This window comes from Euprymna scolopes, chromosome 8, assembly GCF_053919585.1.
Source record: "Euprymna scolopes isolate OS-2025 chromosome 8, ASM5391958v1, whole genome shotgun sequence".
NCBI lineage: Eukaryota > Metazoa > Mollusca > Cephalopoda > Sepiida > Sepiolidae > Euprymna > Euprymna scolopes.
Window position 1 is genome coordinate 151,531,030 of NC_136489.1, and position 10,009 is coordinate 151,541,038.

Genomic DNA, 10,009 nt, shown 5'->3' on the forward strand with positions numbered 1-10,009 from the left:
TTGTATGCACGTCATGCGCACATACACTAGCCTGAATAAAAACACCAAATTATATTTTGGACCCATCTGAGAACTTTCTGAATTTATTGGATATGGTCTTTCTGGGAGCCACCTAAGTCCTTTAAAAAGCCAGATTTTTATTCAATAAACCAATGGAATCCAGTTGACATGAATCTATAGATCGATATTGCTGGGCACCCCTGAGCTGGGTTCTCATCTCTACCATGTCTCCACTCATAAACATTAATGATCGACTTATTATCGTCTGCCAATCCGTAGAAACTTCATTCATCGAATTATTTCCGATTTTTCTCAATGAACTACTTTTCTAATATAAAAACAAATGAACACTGACTCATATGAACAACTTTCAATGAATTACAATTTATATAAATGAGAGCAGAAAAGTTTTGATAATTTTTCTGACCCAACTAACTTAAGGCTCTTAATAAATTCAGACTTCTTCAATGTCTCAGTTAATGAATTTACCCTTGTTTTACAAGTATTTTAATGGATGCTCTGATGAACTACAAGCCCTTGTACCCCACTCGACGTAAATACCCCGGCAAGCAGCAAAGTCCCACCCCTACACAGTAGAGATCCCTAGATGTAAGAAAGCCTTCTACTCTAATAGTTTCTTCCCCAGAACTGCTAGACTTTGGAATCCCCTTCTGAGTTCCTACTTCCTCAACTCTACTGACATGCAGAAGTTCAAGTGTAATGTGAACAGACATCTTGTTGCTCAACTCCCTCCATAGTATCCCTGCAATTGATGTCCCTGATAGTAGTCCTCTACATCAAAGTGGCACTGTGCCTTGTTCGGGGTGAAAATGCAATTAGAAAAAATAAATATCCACACATCTATGTTTTCTTATTGCTGTAAACTTTCATTTTAAACGTAGAAAATACCTCTATATGCCTTCTTAACTAATTTTGTTTTGTTTAGCTTATGATAAGGTCTTCTTTTTCTTATATTTGGTTATAAAACCTGCAAATCTTTTTTGCTGAAAATATTTCTCTGCAGCCAGGTCACCCCAAAAGTACTTAGCTCATTAGAAAACAACTTAAAGACCACAAAACTGGTGTAGAACGCATTCCTTAGAAACTGGTGATCCAGACCACCTAAATTTTTTATTATATTTGCATTTTACACGTCTTTCGTTGGATAGCGGAAATTATTTCCCCTGTATCACTGAACACCGAGGAGATGAATAGATATTCTTCAAAACCTGCTGCAAAGTTCAAGATACGAAATGTAAAAAATTAGAATTTGAAGAAGGAAAAGGAGATATGCAAAACCTGTAAAAACACAAATTGAAAAACATGGATGGTAATCTTCACAGAAACCAAAAATCCCCAAAATCCATGCTTCTGTTTACTCTTGAAAGACAATGGATACCGCCTATAAGGGTAATTGTGCGTGTAATTGTGAGGCAAGGGTAACACAATCTCCAACCACACCTCTCCTCAACTGGCACTGTTTGAGTCCAGTAGCTCAATGACTGGAAACAATGTTGAGATAAGCGGAGAGCACATACAGCACCTAGAATTCCCAAATGGTCACCCATCTAGTACTGACCAGATTCAACAGTGCTTAACTTTGGTGATCTAACCAGTGTGTCAACATGATTATGCTGTATATTCCCAAAATAATAGTCTTCCAAAACAATGGAGAATTTCTCACAATGCTATATTAGAATATATTAGATTAGTATATTATATACTAGCGAGGGGTACCCGGCGTTGACCGGGTGTTTGGAGGTGTGTGTGAAACCTCTGGGGGAGGGGGGGGAAGTAAGTATGAGGATCGAACCCGAACTCTTGAGGCAAAGTTGTAAATAATTAAAGTGTGAAAGAAAAAAAAAAGAAAAAAAGTGCAACATTGCTAACAGAAAAACGTTTGAATTTATTTAATATCTTGGATTTGGCAGGTGCTCGTTTTAATGAGTTAATGAGGTCAAATTTGACTGCGGGATGGTACCTTCATTTACTGCTGAACGCCCCCCCCCCTCAAGATGCTATAGGAAAAAGACTAACCCACATGCGGCGAGCAACAAATGTTGAATATTTATCTTCCCGAATGCAAGCAAATTAAATAGACAGGTGAGCTTCGTTGTTAACTGTGAGATATTACGATTTATATGTGATATAAAAACTTTTAAAAAGTTGTGAAGCGAGCGACCACTTCTCTGAAAAAAACCTTTTGTTGACATACAGAAAAAACGAACACACATACATACATATTCGCTTTTATATATATAGATTACACATACACACATACATACATAAACATTGGTCTTTATATATTTATTTTGATTTTGTAATAGCAACGTTTTAAATGGCATTGGTATCAAATATATAATGTATCGTTTCCAAAAGATGTATGAAAGTATCGATACGTTTGATAACATGAATATGGAAAATAATGACAATATATAAAAAACTAGCCTGAATGCCCACTGTTGCTTGGATGTTTGGAGGTGTGTGTTGACAAAAAAAGTGGTAGTAGGCAGGCTCAAATTCAAAGGAGGAAAAGAATGTGAAAAAAAACCCAAAAAAAACATGACATTTTTGCTGTTGTGTTCCTCACAAAACCAGAAGTGGAAAACATCAAAATTAAGGCTATTCAATCGAAGAGTGGATGACTTGTGAAAATATCTGCGAAAATTTGTAGAAAACTTTCCAATTGAGGGTGAAAAAAAAGTAATGTTTTTCGCCAATTTTTCGATATTTTTTGTCAGAAAGTTTGAGATTTAAAATCATACCGGCTTCGTCACGTTCCGAAGTGTCTGTCAAAAGTTTTTAGCAGGCATACAAACACACATATTTTTACCCTTCATATTATAAACTAGCGGCATTGCCCGGGTGTTTGTAGATGTGTGTACGGAGGGGGGGGGGTGTATAAGTAACAACCCTGTTTAAATATTATTAAAAAAAAAAAAAAAAAAAAATGTTAAAACAATCAAATATCAATTTCTATAACTTGATTGAAGGATCCAAATATGGGTTTTTCATTCTTATATTTCTCATTGGTAGGTTCAGGTGCGTTTTTGCTGCTAAATGATTTTTGTCGGCGTTCGATTCGTAGGTAAATAATGCTTAATTTTTTATTTTTGAGCGATTATTGGGAAAAATAGGTAACTTTACATGAATAGGGAGGACTTTTTTCTTCACGTTTGAGTGATCCGTCCGTGATTTTTCATTTTAATATACTTTCATAGAAATGTGTCCGTTATGTCAAAAAAAAATATTTTCTTTACGTCACAAGTGTCACGCTCATACATGAATTCCATAGCTAATATAACATACTGATCCAACGGGTCACGGGTAGTCTAGTATGATATAAAAAATCACTTTATTGGTACTTTTATGCACTTATGTTACCGGGCCGGCGGGCGTTTTGTGACTATTCTTTCACCTAAGAAAGTAATAAACAAAAAGACATCGTAAAACTTGAATTCATTTTATTATATATATTTTGGGGGTGGGGGTGGAGGAATTAAATTAGCGAGATAAAGGACCGTTTGAATAAATTCACAATGATTTAAATTTGTATAAAAAAATCATTTTCAGTTGTGTGCACTTATATTACTGAACTGGTGGGTGTCTTGTAACTATTCTGTACTTTCACCTAACAATTTAATAAACAAAAAGATATTGTAAAACTTGAATTTAACTTGAAAATACTATTTAAAAAAATAGCATGGTAACAAATACATAAATACCATTTTATTTTACAGTTCTGTAACATAAGTACACGCAATTGAAAACATTTTTTTAAACTGCTTCTGTGGTACCAGTTTACAAAAATTCTGGCAAAAGACCTGACCTGTTAAATTATCACTCCATTAGCCTCCTCCCGCTCTCCGCCCAAATATTCAAGTCCCTACTGAACCAAGCTCTAGTCCATCACCTTACAACTGCTAAACTTCTGACTGGCCAACAATACGGATTTAAGCAAGCACTTCTACAGCAGACATCCTAACTGTAATCTCTTAACATATATACCATACACTGGACAAAGCAGGGGAGGGTAGAGCAGTAGCCCTGGATACATCTAAGGCTTTTGCCAGGGTTTGGCACAATGATCTTCTCAGGAAAATCAGATCATATGGTATCGCGGGACGAATACTTAACATAATCAAGAGAAAAATAAGAGAAAAGTCACGGTTGTCCTCGATGGTCGTACATCTAACCAATAGGATATAAATGCGGGTGTACCACAGGGGTCTATCCTTGGACTTTCATTATTTCTAATATTCATAAATGACCTCCTTGATAAAATTGTCTCTAAGATGGGTATATTTGCAGATGACATCACCCTCTATAACAGGCACGAGGGGAAAACAAATGAACACATATCTAAGGAAATGGCAGAAACACTAGAGGATGACCTCCAATCAGTGGAATGGGAACAATTATATATATTGAGCACTCTTGAATAATCATGCAAGTTTCATTAGGAAACCAAGCGATGCAATCATTATATATATATATATATATAACTTGAGTTTCTTCAGCTAAAATCAAAACCGAAACCAAAATCATGAATTCTTGGTAAAATTATTACACTAATGCCAAACTCAGAGTTTCAACAGAGTTTATTTACATCTAACCAGATGTGTCGGAACAAAATTCTAAAGAGAGAGAAAGAATATTAAATGAGATTTTGTAATGTGATGGGCAGTGAGTTAATGATCTGCTGGATAATAGAAACTGAACTGATACTACGGTAGTAATCCTGACTCAAACTATTCATTTGTTGGTTGAAAAGTGCTTCCCTTTACTAGTGTTTATTATTATTGCAGATTCCAAGCGTGCAAAAAAAAAATATAAAAAATAAAAATAAATAAATAAATAAAAATAAACAAACTATAGTTCATAGTAATCAATATTGGCTTTTGTTTAACATTTGATACAATTGAAATCTCTTTAGATGACAATCTATTTTGTAAATATCTGTTTATATATATATATATATATATATATATATATATATATATATATATATATATAAAAGCGAAAATTTATGTATGTATGTATGTGTGTTCGCTTTTTCTGTGTCTACAAAAGGCTTCTTTCAGAGAAGCAGTCGCTCGGTTCACAACTTTTTAAAACTTTTTATATCACATAAATCGTAATATCTCACACTTAACGAAGCTCACCTGCCTATTTAATTTGCTCGATTTCGGGAAGATAAATATTCAATATTTGTCGCTCGCCGCATGTGGGTTAGTCTTTTACCTATAACGTCTTGGGGGGGGGGGGAAAGTGTTTAGCAGTAAATGAAATCCCGCAGTCAAACTTGACCTCATTAACTCATTAAAACGTGCACCTGCTAAATCCAAATAATTAAATAAATTCAAACGTGTTTCCGTAAGCATGTCGCGGTGGGGCAATGGTTAACGTTGCACTTTTTTTTCCACAACTTTGCCTCAAGGGTTCGAGCCTCATACTTATTTTTTTTCTTAACCCCCCCCCCCCCACCTCCAAACAACCGGGCAACGCCGGGTACCCCTCGCTAGTATATATATAAGTGCGAGTCTGTTAAGCTACATTGTTCATTGCCTAAAGTTTCCAACCTAATGCATAAATTCTTTTTCTCCAGACTTCTGTGTCCCTTCCTATTCTGTTCATGTTATTTTTACATTTGTTTTGAATTTCCAATGCAATATTTTAAATAACATGAATTGCTAACTATTTCATTACTAATTGATCATTGTCCGCTGACTGAGGTCATACCAAAAGAATCCAACATAATACTTTTACATTTGTTTTTCATTATATGGTTTGTCCTTAAACGTCTACTAACTTGGCTCACCTTATTACAAATTGACATAAGGACATACATGAGGATGTAGATAGAAGCACGAAAAACACTTGTCTAGCTGAAACCACTGTCAATAATTTTCCCCAATCTTTATCTGTGCCTAAATAAAAACATAGATTCCATGAACAAAGCTTCTTTCTTATAAGTGCACGCCTGTGGAACTCTGTTCCATTTGCCTGTTTCCCACCTGACTACAACTTGGATGTCTTCAAGTCCAGCATAAACAAATTCCTGATAAACCGCCCCCTTAAGACACTTTATCAAATCTCCATTACTAATGATTATCCCATTGATTATTGTACACGCAATAACCCTTATCCCAGAGTGGCTTCCGGGCCTTGATAAGTGATGACTACCATATAAAAAAAGAAAAGAAAAAAAGCATGTTGCATCATAAATATGCAGTGTGCAGCATGTTTTGGTGTTGCATAAAAATAGTAGACATTGCAGATAATAGATCAGGAGTGCCCATTACGTTGATCACGATTGACTGGCCGATCACAGAGACACTGTGGGCAGATTGGATGGCATTAAAAAAATAAAAAGTTGCCGCTGGCAAACTCCCACGACCTCTGGGCAGAGCAGGTGACACGAGCAGTCACGTGCGCAACATGACAGAGCATGCTACACAAAGAAAATTGGCGATTGTCTGTTAGCGATCGATGCTTTTAAGACCTTGCGTTATTCATAGCTCGAGTATTTTTTATTTTTATTTACAAGAAGTGAACAGTTTTACCCACTAGAGTCACAAAACTGAAAAAAATGCTGTTGTCATAGCCCTAGTTATCATTCAATCCTGGGCAACGTTGGGTCTCCCTGCTAGTATATTTCAAATCAATATTAGAATAAGAAGTCTTACCTCATTTAATGTACACATGCGGGTCCAGGAAAAGACTTCATCTGTTGGTGGATAGATTGTGTGCTTGCTCCTTTCACTTGCAATAAATTTGCAAAGCTACATTAAAAAAACGAAAAAAGACATTAAACAAGGACAACCTTTTTAAATATTTATAATATTGCAATTCATGACACACAGAAAACTCAGTTGTCTTCTTTTGTCCAAGTAAGAGTACCATGGATTGGTCAAAAACTAAACCCAATTATTGATTCCTTAGGTATTTCATGGCAAGTGCTCGTCTGAACCCCAATCTATGGTCCCCACCTTGCCAAACTTTCATTAAAAACACTTGTCTAGCTGAAACTACTATCAATAATTTCTCACACTCTTTATCTGTGCCTAAACCCAACTGTAAATTCCATGAACAAAGCTTCTTTCTTAGAACTGCACGTCTGTGGAACTCTTTTACGTTTCCCTGTTTTCCAGCTGACTATAATATGGTCGTCTTCAAATCCAACATAAGATGAGTCGTCCCCTTAAGTAATCCAATTTACCGAATTTCCACTACTGACAATTACTATGATTATTGTCCCATTGACTACTGTACAGTCATTAACCTTTATCCTCAAATGGCCTCTGGACCTTCATAAGTGGTGACTCCTTTGTAAAAAAAAAGTATTACACGAATCAACTTATATTTGTTTACAGAAGTCATTTGCACATACGAAGACCAAAATCTGTTCTATTGTTTTTTTTCACTTGACATGAGTCAGTTGAAGTCCTTATTCTTTTCTTGGTCCAATGCGATTTATGAAATTATATTTACATCAACTGCATTCATTTGATGAAGGTAAAGTAATCTGTCAAGAATTTTTCTACCTAAAGCTGAATGATCTATACTTAGACAAATCTGAAAGATTATCATTCAAACACGGTAGTTTTGGAATGTATGGTTAAGTGACAGTTTTAGAACTGCTTTAAAGCTTCACTGCTCACTCATTTTTCGACCAAATTTAAAACAATTACTGGTATTCAAAATCATAAAAAACTGGTTTCCATAGAGACTACTGTTGCTACCAATTCACTGCTCTCACGAAAAGAGAAGTAACAAGTGAAACAGAATGAAAGGGAGATAATTGAGGGATTTTATTGAAAGCAGACAATTGCTGTACATATGTGTATGTTATGTTTATGGAGGCAAAAAAATAAGACAAATTAAACAAAGAACAAATAAATTTACTGGAAGCCTGGAAAAATCATGGTTTACAATAGAAAAATGTGAGCATGAAAAGTAATATGGTTAAGCTTAAACATGGAAAAGTAAAGGACTAGTTAAAACTGAAAAAGAAAACGACAAGATATTCTAGTAAAAAATATAAATTTATAACTTAAAATATTGCAGCATTTTTTTTTTTTGATGTGTTAAGACTTGATTATATAATGTTATAAATTGAATTAAAAAAAATTCTTAATGCTGCAATATTTTAAGTTATAAATTTATATTTTTTTTTTACTAGAATATCTTGTTTTCTTTCCCAGTTTTAACTAGTTCTTTTACTTTTCGATGTTTAAGCTTAACCATATTACTTTTCATGTTCACATTTTTCTATTGTAATAATATATATGCATAAGACCCCTCCACTCAAGGTACAAACTGTCGAAAAATCTGCCCACTTTCATCATGATTCAACAAGATAATGATACAATCAGCTTATTCACAATGTATCACTTGCGACTTCCTGTCCGTCATTTAATATCTTACAGTATAATTCTAATTGTGATTATACTTCTACTGGAATTTTCTACCCTTTTTTTTTATATAAATCTATCCTAATCTAAAATACTGATTTTAACTTTTTCTTCATTTTGTTTAGCACACACAAACCTAACATTGTTAAAAAAAAAAAAAAAAAAAAAAATGAAATTCTAGTTATTCTATTTTAATATGGAATTAAAGCATACCCAGTGATAACGCATAAATTTATGAGTTTATTATTGTTGTGTCAATTTCAAGTTATCATTACTCTCAGGTTTACTCTGACTTGTAATACCCATCAATGTTTCATGTGTTATTTGAATTTGCCACAGAAACCCTTGAGCAAGGTATTCATCTACCCCAAAATTTATCTTTCCCACACTTTGTTTTTTTCCCCCCCATTCTACCTACCTTATTTCCCGACCCAATATCTCTAGCTCTAACCATCCTGGGTATAGCACTGAACTGTTTAATGGTGGTGGGAGTCATTCCTTTAGTAATCATTACTCCCACCTCCACGCTGACCAAGTGGTAGTACCTACTAAACTCTAGTCTGTGAGTTGAATAGAATCTTTCCTGCGAAGAACATGAAACAATAGATATTGTTGGGGGGGGGGCACCCATACAGATTCTGACAATGGACTATTCCTGACGTCACATGCGGTGAACCCAATACTCAGAGAGAGGCAGTTGTAACATTACAGTTGAGTGGAGTTCCCACTCAACTAACGTCGTTTCTGTATTTTCTGTTTAATATATTTTTCATTTTACTGTTTGCGAGTCTTCTCATTCTTTCCGACATTTACACCATAACAGATATACATTTACATCATGAATGAATTAGTTAAATGTTAAGAACTTGAAAATGACTGAATCTGGAAAAGGGCTAATATGTCATCAAACACAAAAAAAAAACCAGCATAATGTACTAAAAACTCTAAAAAGATCTCATTTACAAAAATTAATTACAGAATTAAATCCACTAGATTACATATTGGTTTATTTGTCCACAAGTTTGCGATTACTTTTTTGCTAATACTTAAATTACTTTGTATTGTATGCTTTCAAAAATTCAAAGGAATTTGGAAGCATTTAAACTGTTCATTTCTTGCTTTAAAATTCTCAGCAAATCCCATTCACATCTAATCAGTTTATAAGCAATATTAAACAAAATTACTTACACTTTTATAACAATTTCGTTTGATTCATAAGTTTATAACAAAGTAGGAAATTTAAAAAATTTAAATTTAACTTCCAATTATAATCAATTAACATACTTCCTGACTTCTGGCATAGTGCTACCGGAAATGGTAACAAATCAAATCAATTCATTCACTTTTATTGTTCTTCAGTATTGAAAAATATACAATAAAAGTTAAAATTAAAACCAACACAAAGTCAAGTATCTGCAGAATGTCTTCTTGGTTCCTCCTCTTCTCTTTTCTCTCTCCCAACAATCGAACACAGCATATAATAACAAAACTCTAAAGCACGTCTGACAGCACTGACTTCTGCCAACAGTCTGCTCCTCCTCTTAACAACACAGGCTTTTTATATCGCAAAATCGTTCACCTCTATTTGCATA